This window comes from Urocitellus parryii, chromosome 4 (genome assembly GCF_045843805.1).
Source record: "Urocitellus parryii isolate mUroPar1 chromosome 4, mUroPar1.hap1, whole genome shotgun sequence".
Classification (NCBI taxonomy): Eukaryota; Metazoa; Chordata; class Mammalia; order Rodentia; family Sciuridae; genus Urocitellus; species Urocitellus parryii.
In genome coordinates this window covers 167,602,692-167,616,168 of record NC_135534.1, presented here as the reverse complement: position 1 = coordinate 167,616,168, position 13,477 = coordinate 167,602,692, and positions in this window count along the sequence as shown.

Genomic DNA, 13,477 nt, shown 5'->3' with positions numbered 1-13,477 from the left:
TGGTTTCTTAGCAGACTTGCTGAGCTGTCTATGTTCTTTTCCAGTTGAAATACTTTGTCTTCATTGTCTGATGTTCTCTCTTCTAAGTGATCTACTCTGCTGGTAGTATTCTCAATTGAGTTTTTAAGTTGGTTTATTTTTTCCTGCAATTCTAGTATTTCTATTTGTTTGTTTTTTATTTCCTCTATCTCCCTGTGAAATTGATCTTTTACTTCCTGGATTTGTTTGTCAATGTGATCTTTCATTATCTGATTTTGCTGTCTCATGTCTTCCTTGAGACTCCAGATCATCTGAAGCATGTATATCCTGATCTCTCTATCTGACATTCCATCTGTTGCACCTATTACCTCTTCTAAAGTTGAGTTGACCTGCATTGCCTGTGGTCCTTTCTTTCCTTGTCTTTTCATACTGCTGGCGTTTCTTTCTGCTTGGTGAAACTGTTGTGTTTTGAAATTTTCCCTCTATTTATTTATATTGCTCTTGTATAGTTGAATAATCACCCTTGCAGGGCATGTAGTGGCTGTGATCCTCCTCCAATTGGTGTGATCCGTCTACCACGCTGGGAGGCCCTAGGTCTGCTCTGCTGGTCGGTCAAAGGTCCGCCTACCCAGCAGGTACGAGGGGCACCTCTATCACTCCGCAGGTTGCTGGGCCTAACCTCCCGATGGGTCAAAGGTTCCCCTAGCTTGCAGGGGGCTGCTCCCGGAGCGAGAGCTAGGCCTCCCGGGGGAGCCCGGATGGTGGAGGCCGACTGCCGGTTCAGGCGGGGTGGGCCAAGCCGCACTGGGTGCCGGCGGCTTGCAAACGCGGCTGGTATCAGCAGGACTTAACTCCTGCACCCGCTGCGGGGGCACCTTTATCGCCGAGTAGCTGCGGTCGCGTGGTTGGGACCCGGGCGGGTGGGGCCGCTTCTCCCAGGGCGAGAGCTGGGCCTCCCGGGGGAGCCCGTATGGCGGAGGACTGCCGGTTCAGGCGGGGCGGGCCAAGCCGCTCCGGGATCCCGCGGGTTGCAAAGGTGGCTGGCGTCTGCAGGACTTAACTTCTGCACCCGCCGCCGGTTCGGGCGGGGCGGGCCAAGCCGCTCAGGGTTCCCGCGAGTTGCAAAGGTGGCTGGCGTCTGCAGGACTTAACTTCTGCACCCACCACGAGGGCTCCTTTATTGCCGAGTAGCTGTGGCTGCCTGGTTAGGAACCGGGCGGGTGGGGCCGCTTTTCCCTGGGCGACAGCTAGGCCTCCCGGGGGAGCCCGTATGGTGGAGGACTGCCGGTTCGGGCGGGGCTGGCCAAGCCGCTCAGGGATCCCGCGGGTTGCAAAGGCGGTTGGCGTCTGCAGGACTTAACTTCTGCACCCGCCGCCGCTTGGGCAGGGCGGGCCAAGCCGCTCAGGGTTCCCGCGGGTTGCAAAGGCGGCTGGCGTCTGCAGGATTTAACTTCTGCACCCGCCACGTGGGCACCTTTATTGCCGAGTAGCTGTGGCTGCCTGGTTAGGAACCGGGCGGGTGGGGCCGCTTTTCCCAGGGCGAGAGTTAGGCCTCCCGGGGGAGCCTGTATGTCGGAGGACTGCCGGTTCCGGCGGGGCGGGCCAAGCCACTCAGGGATCCCGCGGGTTGCAAAGGTGGCTGGCGTCTGCAGGACTTAACTTCTGCACCCACCAGGAGGGCACCTTTATCTCCAAGTAGCTGAGGCCACCTGGTTAGAAACTGGGCGGGTGGGGCCGCTTCTCCCGGGGCGAAAGCTAGGCCTCCCGGGGGAGCCCGTATGGCGGAGGACTGCCGGTTCGGGCGGGGCGGGCCAAGCCGCCCAGGGATCCCGCGGGTTGCAAAGGTGGCTGGCGTCTGCAGGACTTAACTTCTGCACCCGCCACGTGGGCACCTTTATTGCCGAGTAGCTGTGGCTGCCTGGTTAGGAACCGGGCGGGTGGGGCCGCTTTTCCCAGGGCGAGAGCTAGGCCTCCTGGGGGAGCCTGTATGTCGGAGGACTGCCGGTTCCGGCGGGGCGGGCCAAGCCACTCAGGGATCCCGCGGGTTGCAAAGGTGGCTGGCGTCTGCAGGACTTAACTTCTGCACCCACCACGAGGGCACCTTTATCTCCAAGTAGCTGAGGCCACCTGGTTAGAAACCGGGCGGGTGGGGCCGCTTCTACCGGGGCGAGAGCTAGGCCTCCCGGGGGAGCCCGTATGGCGGAGGACTGCCGGTTCGGGCGGGGCGGGCCAAGCCGCCCAGGGATCCCGCGGGTTGCAAAGGCGGTTGGCGTCCGCAGGACTTAACTTCTGCACCCGCCGGTTCGGGCGGGGCGGGCTAAGCCGCTCAGGGTTCCCGCGGGTTGCAAAGGCGGCTGGCGTCTACAGGACTTAACTTCTGCACTCGCCACGTGGGCACCTTTATTGCCGAGTAGCTGTGGCTGCCTGGTTAGGAACCTGGCGGGTGGGGCCGCTTCTCCCAGGGCGAGAGCTAGGCCTCCCGGGGGAGCCCGTATGGCGGAGGACTGCCGGTTCGGGCGGGGCGGGCCAAGCCACTCAGGGTTCCCGGGGGTTGCAAAGGTGGCTGGCGTCTACAGGACTTAACTTCTGCACCCGCCACGTGGGCACCTTTATCGCTGAGTAGCTGTGGCTGCCAGGTTAGGAAGCGGGCGGGTGGGGCCGCTTCTCCCAGGGCGAGAGCTAGGCCTCCAGGGGGAGCCGCCTGCCGGAGCGGCTGATGGTTGGGGGACTAGACCTCTGTGCCCGCGTGGCCTTCCAAGATCCACTTCTCTGGGGCAACCTGTCACTTCGAGTAAACCTACCAGTTCACGGCAGCTCTCCTCTTAAGGAAGTTATGGTAGAAGTTCCTCCGTAGCTAGGCTGCAGCTGTTTCGATGAGTCTTTCATATCCCGTTAAAGTGGAGACGTTGGAGACGCTGCTTCCTCGCCGGCCGCCATGTTGGATTCCCCTAAACTCTTATTAGTTTAAATAACTTTTTATTTCACTTGCTTGGAAATTTTAGGTAAAAATACAAATAGCATCATATACAAATCAATTTTTCTGTCACCTTTGCAGTAATAATGCATCTTATTTTTATTACTACCTTTTAATTTTTAGTATTTACAGGTAACAGTGAAACAATAAGCATTATCTCTTTTTTTTTAAAAAAAAGTAAGCATTATCTCTTAATTTCTGATTTGAACAAAAATGCTTTTGTTTTATTGTTAAACATGAAATTGATTGATATAGGTAGTCTTTGCTTCATCAGGGATGACTTCTTTTTCCTATTTTACTAAAAAAATTTTTAGTAGGTTGTCTTTCAGTGATAGAATGGCAGCCTCATTTTATTTTTTAAAATACTTATTTTAAAAAATTGATAAATAAAATGATAAACATTTATTGTATGCATCATAACCTTCTAAAACATATATACATTTCCAAATGACTAAATCAAGATAATTAAAATCTATATTACCTCACATACATATCATATTTGTAGCGAGAACATCTAAGATCTATGATCAGCAATTTTTCAAGAATACAATATATTTCTATTGACTCTAGCTGCCATGCTGTACATTAGATATCTTGAGCTTATTTTTTATCAAACTGGAATTTTCTGCTCTTTGACCAAACTCCCACGCAACCCACACCCTAGCCATTATCAACCACCATCCTAGTTTTATGAGATTAATGATTTTATATTCCACCTATAAATAAGGTACAGTATTTGTCTCTCCCTGTCTGATTTATTTCACTTAACATAGTGTCCTCCAGGCCCATCCATGTTGTCACTAACAAGGGAATTTTTTTCTTCTTCTTATGCCTAATAGTACTTTGTTGTGTGTTTACACCACATTTTCTTTATCCATTCATCTACTAGTGGACCCTTATGTCTATTTTATGTCTTGGTTATTGTGAATAACACTGTGAAGAACAGCATATAGTTGTTATCTCTTTGACATACTGATTTCATTGCTTTTGGATATTGTTAGGGTTTTGATATGGAATGTCCTAAGTCTCATGTGTTGAAGGCTTTGTCTGCAGTGAAACAAGGTTCAGAGATGGGGCTTTTGGGCAGTGATTGGATCATGAGGGCTCTGTCTTCCTCAGTGGATTCATCCATTGATAGAGTCATATTTTTATGGCATTATTGGGAGGTGGTGGAAACTGTAGGAGATGGGGTCTCGTTGAAAGAAGTGGGTCAGTAGGGGCATGCCCTCGAAGGGCATATCTTGTCTCTCGCCCCTTCCTTGCTTTCTTTTTGCTTCCTGGCTGCACCAAGGCAAGCAACTTTCCTCCATTAAACCCTTATGCTAAGATGTACTGCCTTGCCCAAGGGCTGGAAACCATGGAGCCAGCTGATGATGAAATTAAACCTCTGAAAATGTGAGTCCAAATTAATCTTTTCTCCTTTAAGTTGTTTTTCTCAGATATTTTGTCACAGTGATGGAAAGCACTAACATAGATGTATATCACACCAACAGTGTGCAAATGCTCCCTTCTATTCATATCCTTGCAGACAAGTGTATTTTTCATCTTTCTGATGGTATCCATTCTAACAGGTGTGAGGTTATAGCTCATTGTGGTTTTCGTTTGCATTTTCCTAAATGTATACATTTTTATATACCTGTTGTTCATTTATATATATATATATATATATATATATATATATATATATATTTGATAAATGTCTGTTCAATTCCTTTGCCCATTTTTCAAATAGGATCTTTTTTTTGCTATTGAGTTGTTTGAGTTACTTGTATATTTTAGATATTAATTTTTATCAAGCATATGTTTTTTAAATATTTTCTCCATTTCTGTAGGTTGTCTTCTCATTCTGATTATTGTTTCTCTCGCTGTGTAAAAGTTTTTTAGTTTGATGCAAACCTATTTGTCTTTTTCTGCTTTTGTTGCCTGTGTTTGAGGGGTCTTATAAAAAAAAATCATTCCCCAGACCAAGGTAGAAATTTTCTGCTATATTGTCTTCTAGTAGTTTTATACTTTGGGGTCTTATTTAGATCTTTAATAAATTTGAGTTGATTTTTGTATGTGCTATGAGATAAGGGTCTAATTCTTTGGCATGTGGATATTCAGTTTTCCCAACACCATTTATTGAAAAGATTGTTTTTCTGCATTTTGTATTTTTGATATCTTTATTAAAAATCAGTTGGCTGTAAAACCATGGATTTATTTCTGGGCTCTCTAGTATATTTCATTTTTTTGTTTCTATGCCAGCACCTTGATGTTTTGCTTTGTAGTATATTTTGGAGTCAGATAGTATAATTCCTCTAACTTTGTCCTTTTTTTCTCAAGATCGCTTTGACTAGTTTAGATCTTATGTGGTTTCTTACAAATTTTGGTATTCTCTCCTCTGTTTCTGTGAAAAAACGTCATTAGAATTTTTATAGGAAAGCCTATCTCTTGTTAGGTCCAATTTGTTTCCTTGCAACTTCTTCCTCTTGGTCCCATTTTATAGGTGAGTACATTTCTTGCCCTTGCTTCTGATATCTGTATCATGCTGTGCTTACCTCTTTTCATGATTCCTCAAACTGTCCCACATGCACTGAATTTTTAGCTTCTTAATCACATCTGTTACTCTCTGGATCTCTTCAAGTTTCCAATGTTTCTTTTAAATTGTGGCTGATCAATGTGTAGGTCCATTTATTTTCCTTCCTACAAAGAGTATATAGTTATCTTTAGGCCCTAAACCTTTAACTCACAGAATTATAATGACGGGTCCCTGTATTCACAAAAGTAAAGTGAGTAGTCCCAATGAATAGCAGTCCCTTAGGTCAGCTCCAGCACTATACTGATCCTTGTTTTGAGGGTGTCAGAACCTGGGACAGGGGTGGGACTACCCTCTTTCCCAAGTCCTGTGGAATCTAGGAAGGGCTTTGACTCTAATAAATCCTGTAGCTTTAGAGTCATGAAAATAAATGTTATTCTTGACACAGTATAAGCACTGGGATATATGGTATGTTTTAAAGAAGTTGATATAAGGATTTCAATGCTTCATAGCCTTGAAATCCATGAAGCAAAATGAAGAAATGTCTCCAAAACTTGACAGAGGGAAAATATGACCTGCCCAGAGGCATCGGTGGCAGAGCTGTTGAACAATCCTGGGAGAAGGTTCTTACCTGTAAAACCTTGTGAATTACTCTATGTTTTTGACAATTATACTATAATTTATGTTGGGTTTTATTATTGTGCCAAAAAATTCTCAATGAATGGAATAAATAGGTTACTTTCAGAGCCACAAAAGCTTATTTTAAGACAACTAGTAGCAGGAGAAAAGAAATGTAAACTTCCTGTCTCTGTCTTGTCACCTGTCCCCTAAACTCTAGAGACATTTCCAACTGCCTCCTGGGTATATCTCACAGAATCTTCCTGTACCTACCTTATTTTCAACATTTGTTTTTCCCTGAACTAAACTTGCTTCCCCCGCCCCATTGCCTGTTTGGTTGTGGTAGAAATAGTTACTGTTTTCCCACAATGTACTATATCCTTCTAAAATAGTAATAGAGTCTCTATTAACTAAGAAAATGGTCACTCAAAACAACTTCCACATTTCCGGCCTCCCTGTTTACTCTTTCCAGTAGGATGTAAGTGAAAATGTCATGTGACAGTTGCTGGAAACCCTCTTTAAATGGCAGTCATTGGAAGCACTCTATCTTCTTCATCCATTTCTTTCTTCATGGTCACTGGAATGAGGAGATGATGGCTAGAGCTAGTACAGCAGCTTGGACCATAGACCATATGGTGACCTTAGGAAGATGTAAGAACAAGACTAAAGGAGCTTTGGTCTCAGCTCCCTGGAACATGGTATCATCCCTGGATTACCTAGCTCTAGACTTCTCAGAGAAAGAGGTCTGGGTTGCAATCTCTGTTACTTTTTCTGTTGTTTCTGTTAACATTTTTCTGTTTTTATTCTTCTGTGTTATTATCTTTTTGTTTGTTTGTTTGTTTGAGATTGGTTCTTGCTATGTTACCCAGGCTGGTCTTGAACTTTTGGGCTCAAGAAATCCTCCTGCCTCAGCTTCCAGAGTAGCTGGAAGGATTACTAGTGTGTGTCACTGTGCACAGTTTACCACCATCATTCTTGCCAACCTAGACAGGAAACTCACAGTCGTCCCGTTAGATAATTGCTCAATGGAGACGGGGAGTTCTAAAGCAGAGATATAGCCACAGTCTTCTTTTATTGTTAATGTAACCATCATCTCTTATCAAGACCTTAGCAGCACAATAGAACATTCTCTTCAGAGTTCACTGTATTTCAACACTCTTCTCGCCTATTTCCTCTTCAATATTTCCTATTAAATGAGCATCATCACATTGCTCCTTTGTATTCATATCTCGGTTATCCTCAGTATAAAGGAAGGCTTTTAGAAAGTCATTTAAGACCTTTTGCCAAATCCCCCCAGAGACTGGTTTTCTCCTGGCCACCCTGCATTTCCCCTGCAACTACTAAAAATGCCATATCTAATCCCCAGTTGCACTTCCTTCTTTCTCATATCTCCTTGATTGTGCTTAAGCATTTCCCACTGCCAGGAATGACTTTCCATCTTTTCTCTCTCTGAAACACACCCCTGCATTATTCAAAACCCAGCTAATGTATTGTAGTAATTATAGGCAACATTTTAAAGTGCTTGCCAGGGCCCAGGCGCTGAACTTTAAGGCTGATCCAGTGGGTCTGTATGAGGCTAGATATTCAGCAGTTCTAATAAGTTTACAGGTGCTTCTGCTGCTGCTGTAGGACCTACACTTTCAGTACCACAAAGCTAGTGCACCTTTTCCCTCTCCGTCTTGTAAATTCTTCTAGACTCATGTATCAATATGGGCACTGCCTCTTTCAATAATCACTAGACTTATTTCTGCTGAAAGAGGAAAGAGTGATTATCAGGTCTGTATTCTCAGGTTGTAGCTCTTTACCTGGAACAGAGTGGGCATTCAATGAATACTCATCATCTGATTACTGACTGTTCATTTATGTGATGGCTGCCTAGGCTAGAAACGTGGGAGGTGCAATGAGATGCAATTCAATTCATAAACTAACATCTTGGGAACCCTTTCTGTGTGTAGAGTTGTAACTGGTGCTTTGGATACAGAAAAAAGAAAAGATATAGTCCCTGCCCACAGGGACCTACAAAGAAGCTGAGGAGACAGACCAGCATCTAGATCACTAAACCACATAGTGAGGTATGATGCAAAGCAAAAATGATTCATCAGCAGTAGGCAGTCTCAAGAGGGGACCATTTGTTCTTCATGTGTATTTGGGGAAAGTGTTGATGGCCATGTGAAATCAACTAGAGGAAATAGTAGGCATTCAATAGGAGATCATAGGGGGACCTATTTTAGATAAAGAGAACAGAAAAAGCACATATCTTTTTAGGGCCAACATTCAACTCACTATAATTCACATTTTGCAAGAGAGGAAACTAAATCTCAGAGTTCCTTCACTGATATGAGATCGCACAGGTAACAAGAGGATAGCCCACGATTACAAACTCTATCTCTCTGCTTCAGAGCCTGTATTCTTTTCAGCAAATTTATCGCAGTGTTGGTTAAATATCAAATACATCATTAAAGCTCCAGGTTGGCAGAGGATATCCTATTTACGATCAGGTAACTAAAGTTCACTGCAAAAACACATGCTTGCTGAAGGGTTATGGAAGTCTCAGAAAGGAAGAGGTTATATTTCCAAATATCACCTTATGTGAAAAGCTGTATGAGTTAAGCATCCTGTCATATGATAATCCTGAACAGATATATATGGATATGAATCAGTAAGCCTTTGAAAATGGAAAAATAAAAATGGAAAGCATAGGAAAATAATTTCTGTATTTTCTTAGTGTTTGACATGTATCATACAGTATTATTCATAGCTGAAGCTGCATTCAGTGTCTAATAAACAATTATGGTGTGTCTTTGTGGTAGTCATTGTGGCCATGACATGAGAAAGAAGATAAGGTAGATAATGCAATGGAGTAGATTGTTAATATTTATAAGGCATATTCTGAGGTCCTGGTAAACTATTTTTCTAAAAATATTGCCTCATATAATTGTTTCTATCAAATTTACACACAGCAAAAAATGTGCAGAGTAACAGGTAAATTACAAGTGGGGCTGGTATGTGGATAGAGGGTGGTGGGATAGGCTCACTCATTCATGGATTGGTAGATTTTCATGTTTAACCAGCACAGGATCCTAAAATATGCCTCAACACAATGTCAGGTATGACATAATCTGAACTTTCAGGATTATTGCCAAAACCATCAAGATGTAAACACTAAATTTGCAAGAGCTTGTTCCCTAATATAGCTTTGAGGTTCCTGGACTGTATAGACATTGAACAAGAACAAGAAACTTTGAGCTCCATCTAGTGATGACTCAGTCTTTGAGAGGAAGGGAAACCATACACAATTTAAAACAGGTTGACGTTTGTATACCATCCTCGATCTCAGCTGTTGAAATACACCACAATTATAGAGCTCAAAGCATGGGAAACACACTTTCTATAAGCTAGGAATCCTAAGCAGAGACAGAGGCAATGAGGTTTTGATTTTTTTTTTATATTTTATTTCAACTAATTTTCTGAACACAACCTAAGTGATTTTATTTTATTTTTTTTTTTTCTGAGAGTTTTGTTCTATCATCCTGGAGAGTGATAGGGGGAGACAGACCTGAGGATCAAAGCTTCACACTAGACAGAAATTGCTGTGGATGAAAGACCTGGTGGCATAGGTGAAAGGGAACACCAGGGCCAGACTGAGTTTATCAGATTTATTTAGAACAAGAACAAGCTCCCTCCAGAGATTATCTCAGTGTAAAAAGACCTATTCCATGCTAAACAGTTACTTAGAAAATGGCTAGCATAGGATTTGGCTCAGCCAAAGTGAATAAATATGCTTGTTCTCCAAGGCTGTCTCTGGGTTGGCTCAGATCCTGCATTCATTCTCCTCTTCCCAAACACCCAGCACAGTGTCAAATGTAGCCTCACTTTCCCTCCCTCATGCACATCTTCTGATTTGCTTATCTTCTCTGTTATACTGTGAGATCCCCAGCATATTGAAGCTGTGCTTGGCGCACACATGTTGGTTGAATGGAACAATTCATTGTTTATTCTCGATTCCTGGCATGGGCCTCATGCAAAGAAGGTACACAATAAGTGTTGGCTAAAGTAATCACTGAATCAACCAGAAAGAGATAGTTATTAGAGAATAGTACCTAGAGGAAGTCATTTAGAAAAAAAATTGATAATGGATGACAATAGGAGAAGCGGTGAGAGGCTGAGATAACCGGGAAACATACAGAATACTAGGTTATGCTCGCATTCAGCACTTGTAAAGTAACATTTTCCAGGGGAGGGACATCAAATGAAAGAAAAGATGACTCAGGTGGCAAGGCGTGAAGGTCTCCATTTTATTGGAAATATATAGGAATAACCTTGCCTAGGGAGTAGGTTGATCTCTCCCTGAAAATCCCAGCAAAGGTAATCTTAAAAGGCTTGTACATGATGGAAATATATGATAAAGGGCACATATTCTGAACTTTAAGTCTGTTAAAAAGAATGAGTACTAGAATGATATTTACTCATTTTCTTTCTTTTTATCCCAGCCCCAACCCCAGGCAGCTCAGATACAGAGTTGGGGCTTGCTGATGACAACTGCAGGGTAGCCTGGTTCTGGGTTGTGGATACCAATTCCATGTATCTATGGGGTTGGGGCAGCTGGCCTAGTGGGTGAGCTCAGGACCTCCTGTGGCGTCTTCACCTCCTGTCCCTGTGATTTAGGCTGTCAGCTGAACAGCTGCTTCTTTTGTTGTCAAGGTGATTGTCTTGGGGCACAATATCAAATGAATAATTAGTGATGAATGAACTGGGGAAGATACTTAAACTGAGTTTCCTCTACAAGTCTTCCCACAGCCCACCATCCTGTCAGCTTGCTAATATTTTCAGAATGTAAGCAAATCATGCTGAGGCTGTGTTCGCAATTGTTATAAGCAGCCCTAGCTCTCAATGATTATCTTTCTTGTATGCCAAAGATCTCTTGGAAATCTACATAAGTATAAGGCTTCCATTACTGAAACACATTTGTATGAAGTTCTACTTTAGGTTGGACTTCAGAGTGTCTGAAAATCATATTCCTATTTGGACCCTGAGACTGATGTAGTGGACTTGAATTGATCACGGTTGGCTTACTGTCATCTGGTGATGGCAATCTACTTTTCATTTGGGAAACCAGCTTTTTCCCACTTCATGCCATTCCTCAAAAGGCTCCTCCTTCATCTCCAGACATGCCAACAGAGAATTCCCTTCCACTGGCTACAGTGATTCAGGTATGGCATTCAAGTATGCTAGATCTACAACAAAGACCATACAAAAATAAATACCCAAATCTGTGATGTAGTCCTGCCCTACATAATTAGAAATGAGAATCGGAATCTGGTTGAGAAGAGAGCAGAAAGATTCAATTCAGAAAACTGTCTGAGGATAATTTGAGAGGAACTTATCAATGTAAGACCTAGAATCCTGTCTGACCTGCTTTGCCTATGGAAGGATTTGATCCAAGCTAAATAGAGCAAATCCCTAGGATACTGGCAGACACCTTTCACATCTTACTTTTAATCCCTTAAATCAATGATTGATAAGGACTTCTGATAAAATGGCATATTCTTGCTCCACCCCCTAGGAAAAAGTCAATTACCTCTTAGGTTACCAAGGAGGCTAAGGTCATAGGATCCAGTTTATAAAACTGGATTGGAAAGAAATGCACAGTTTGATTTTTTTTTATTTGCTACCGTTGCTACTATGTTAACAGTTGCTTCTTGGCAGAGAGAAAAGGGGATAAAGAAAGCCTAAGGTTTGTTTCTCTAGAAATCATAGAGGAAACAAAAGAAAGCTGTTTTCATAGACTATAGTGGGTTTGCCAGCAATTATGTTTTGTAAAAAATAAATAATGCATTCTGTTTCCAAAAGGCCCTGACAAACTATGATAGAAAAAAAAAATCAAGTCTTTTCCTTTGGTTTTAGGGTGGCGAGTTTCATGACGGAAATAAAGTGAGTCTGTGTTCTCTAAGTAATTTATTAGTGCATCTTGGCACAGCAGCACTAATGGGCTTGCTGCCAGGTATTCCGAGCTGCAGTTTGTCATGTCTGACTCTTTAGTTCTTTCAAGCAATTGAAGAAATGGCCTTCTGCAGGCTGTCAGTGACAGATTCTAGCTCACTCACATAGATAAAGCTCAATTAGCTCCTGGAAAAAGCATCTTTTAAAAATGCAATGAGCTGCACCATGAAAGATAGGTAGACAACAGCACCCGAAACAAAATAAAAATGTTACTGTTGAGGAAAGGACGTGTCCACAATGAGCAAGTGCACAGTTGTCTTTTGGGACACTTCCCTCCACTGAAAACAAAGGACTGATCACTTTTAATTAGGTCAAGTATTAGGAGAGAAGTATGAAAAGATCAGCCATCTTGAAGAGTTAGCAGATCATTCATTTATTCATTCACTGATGACTGAGGCCTATACTCTATGACTTGCAAGGAATTCTAGCTTAGAATGGATCAATGTAACTTCTCACTGGTTAAGTGTAGCCTCCAAACCAGGTGTTTAATTTGCATAATATTTTAAATGTTGAGGTAACATTTTAAAAATCAGGGCATTTTACACATACACACACACATAAATCCAGGATTTGGGCATCTCTTAAAATATTGATACACCTGGAAAATTGGATGTATATTTATCATAAAACTGACTTTTGCTAAGTATGACAGTACCCTGAAGGCAGGGTGGGGCTCTTCCTGTTCAATGGGGAGCCCACAGGCTCATTTCTCTCATTACTGTACCAGCTTTGCCTTGTCTGAGCAGGAGTCTAGTTTGAGTTTGCAAAACTGTGATGTTCAACAGTGATTCTGAGGTCCTCCTGCATCAAAAGCACTTAAGATTCATATTAAAAATGGAGAATCCTGGGTCTCTTCTCTAAACCAAAGAATAAATATGTATGGCTAAAAAGCATGAAGATTCTTAACCCAAATTAAAGCTGTTGGAACCACTGGGCTCAAAGACCAGATAGAATTACAGCCTTTAAAAACAGATATTAATCTTAATGTCATATATAGACTCTTGTTAGGACACTCAATAGAAATATATTTTTCTCCTAATTACTTTACCTTCCTCTTAATGGCTACTTCCCCCCCCCCCCGAAAACGTAAGCTAACCAAAATTGCTCTACTGAGAAAAACTTAAATGACTTACTGTCTGTCACTGACTTAGGCCAAAATTTCAATTTGGAGATAAAATCCACTACATTTTATGAACTAATTTGTTCTCTGTGCAAGTGGTTGAACTTGATAGCTATATTTGTTTCTGGCACAGCTAAATCATAATTACAGGAAATAGTCTAGAGCTAGAATTCAATTGGCACAAAGCCTAAATGAATTAATAAAAACTCTCTATTCCTTCCTTCCCTTCCTCCAGGCACTCTTCCCTATTTCTGACAGACAGTTTTAGCTA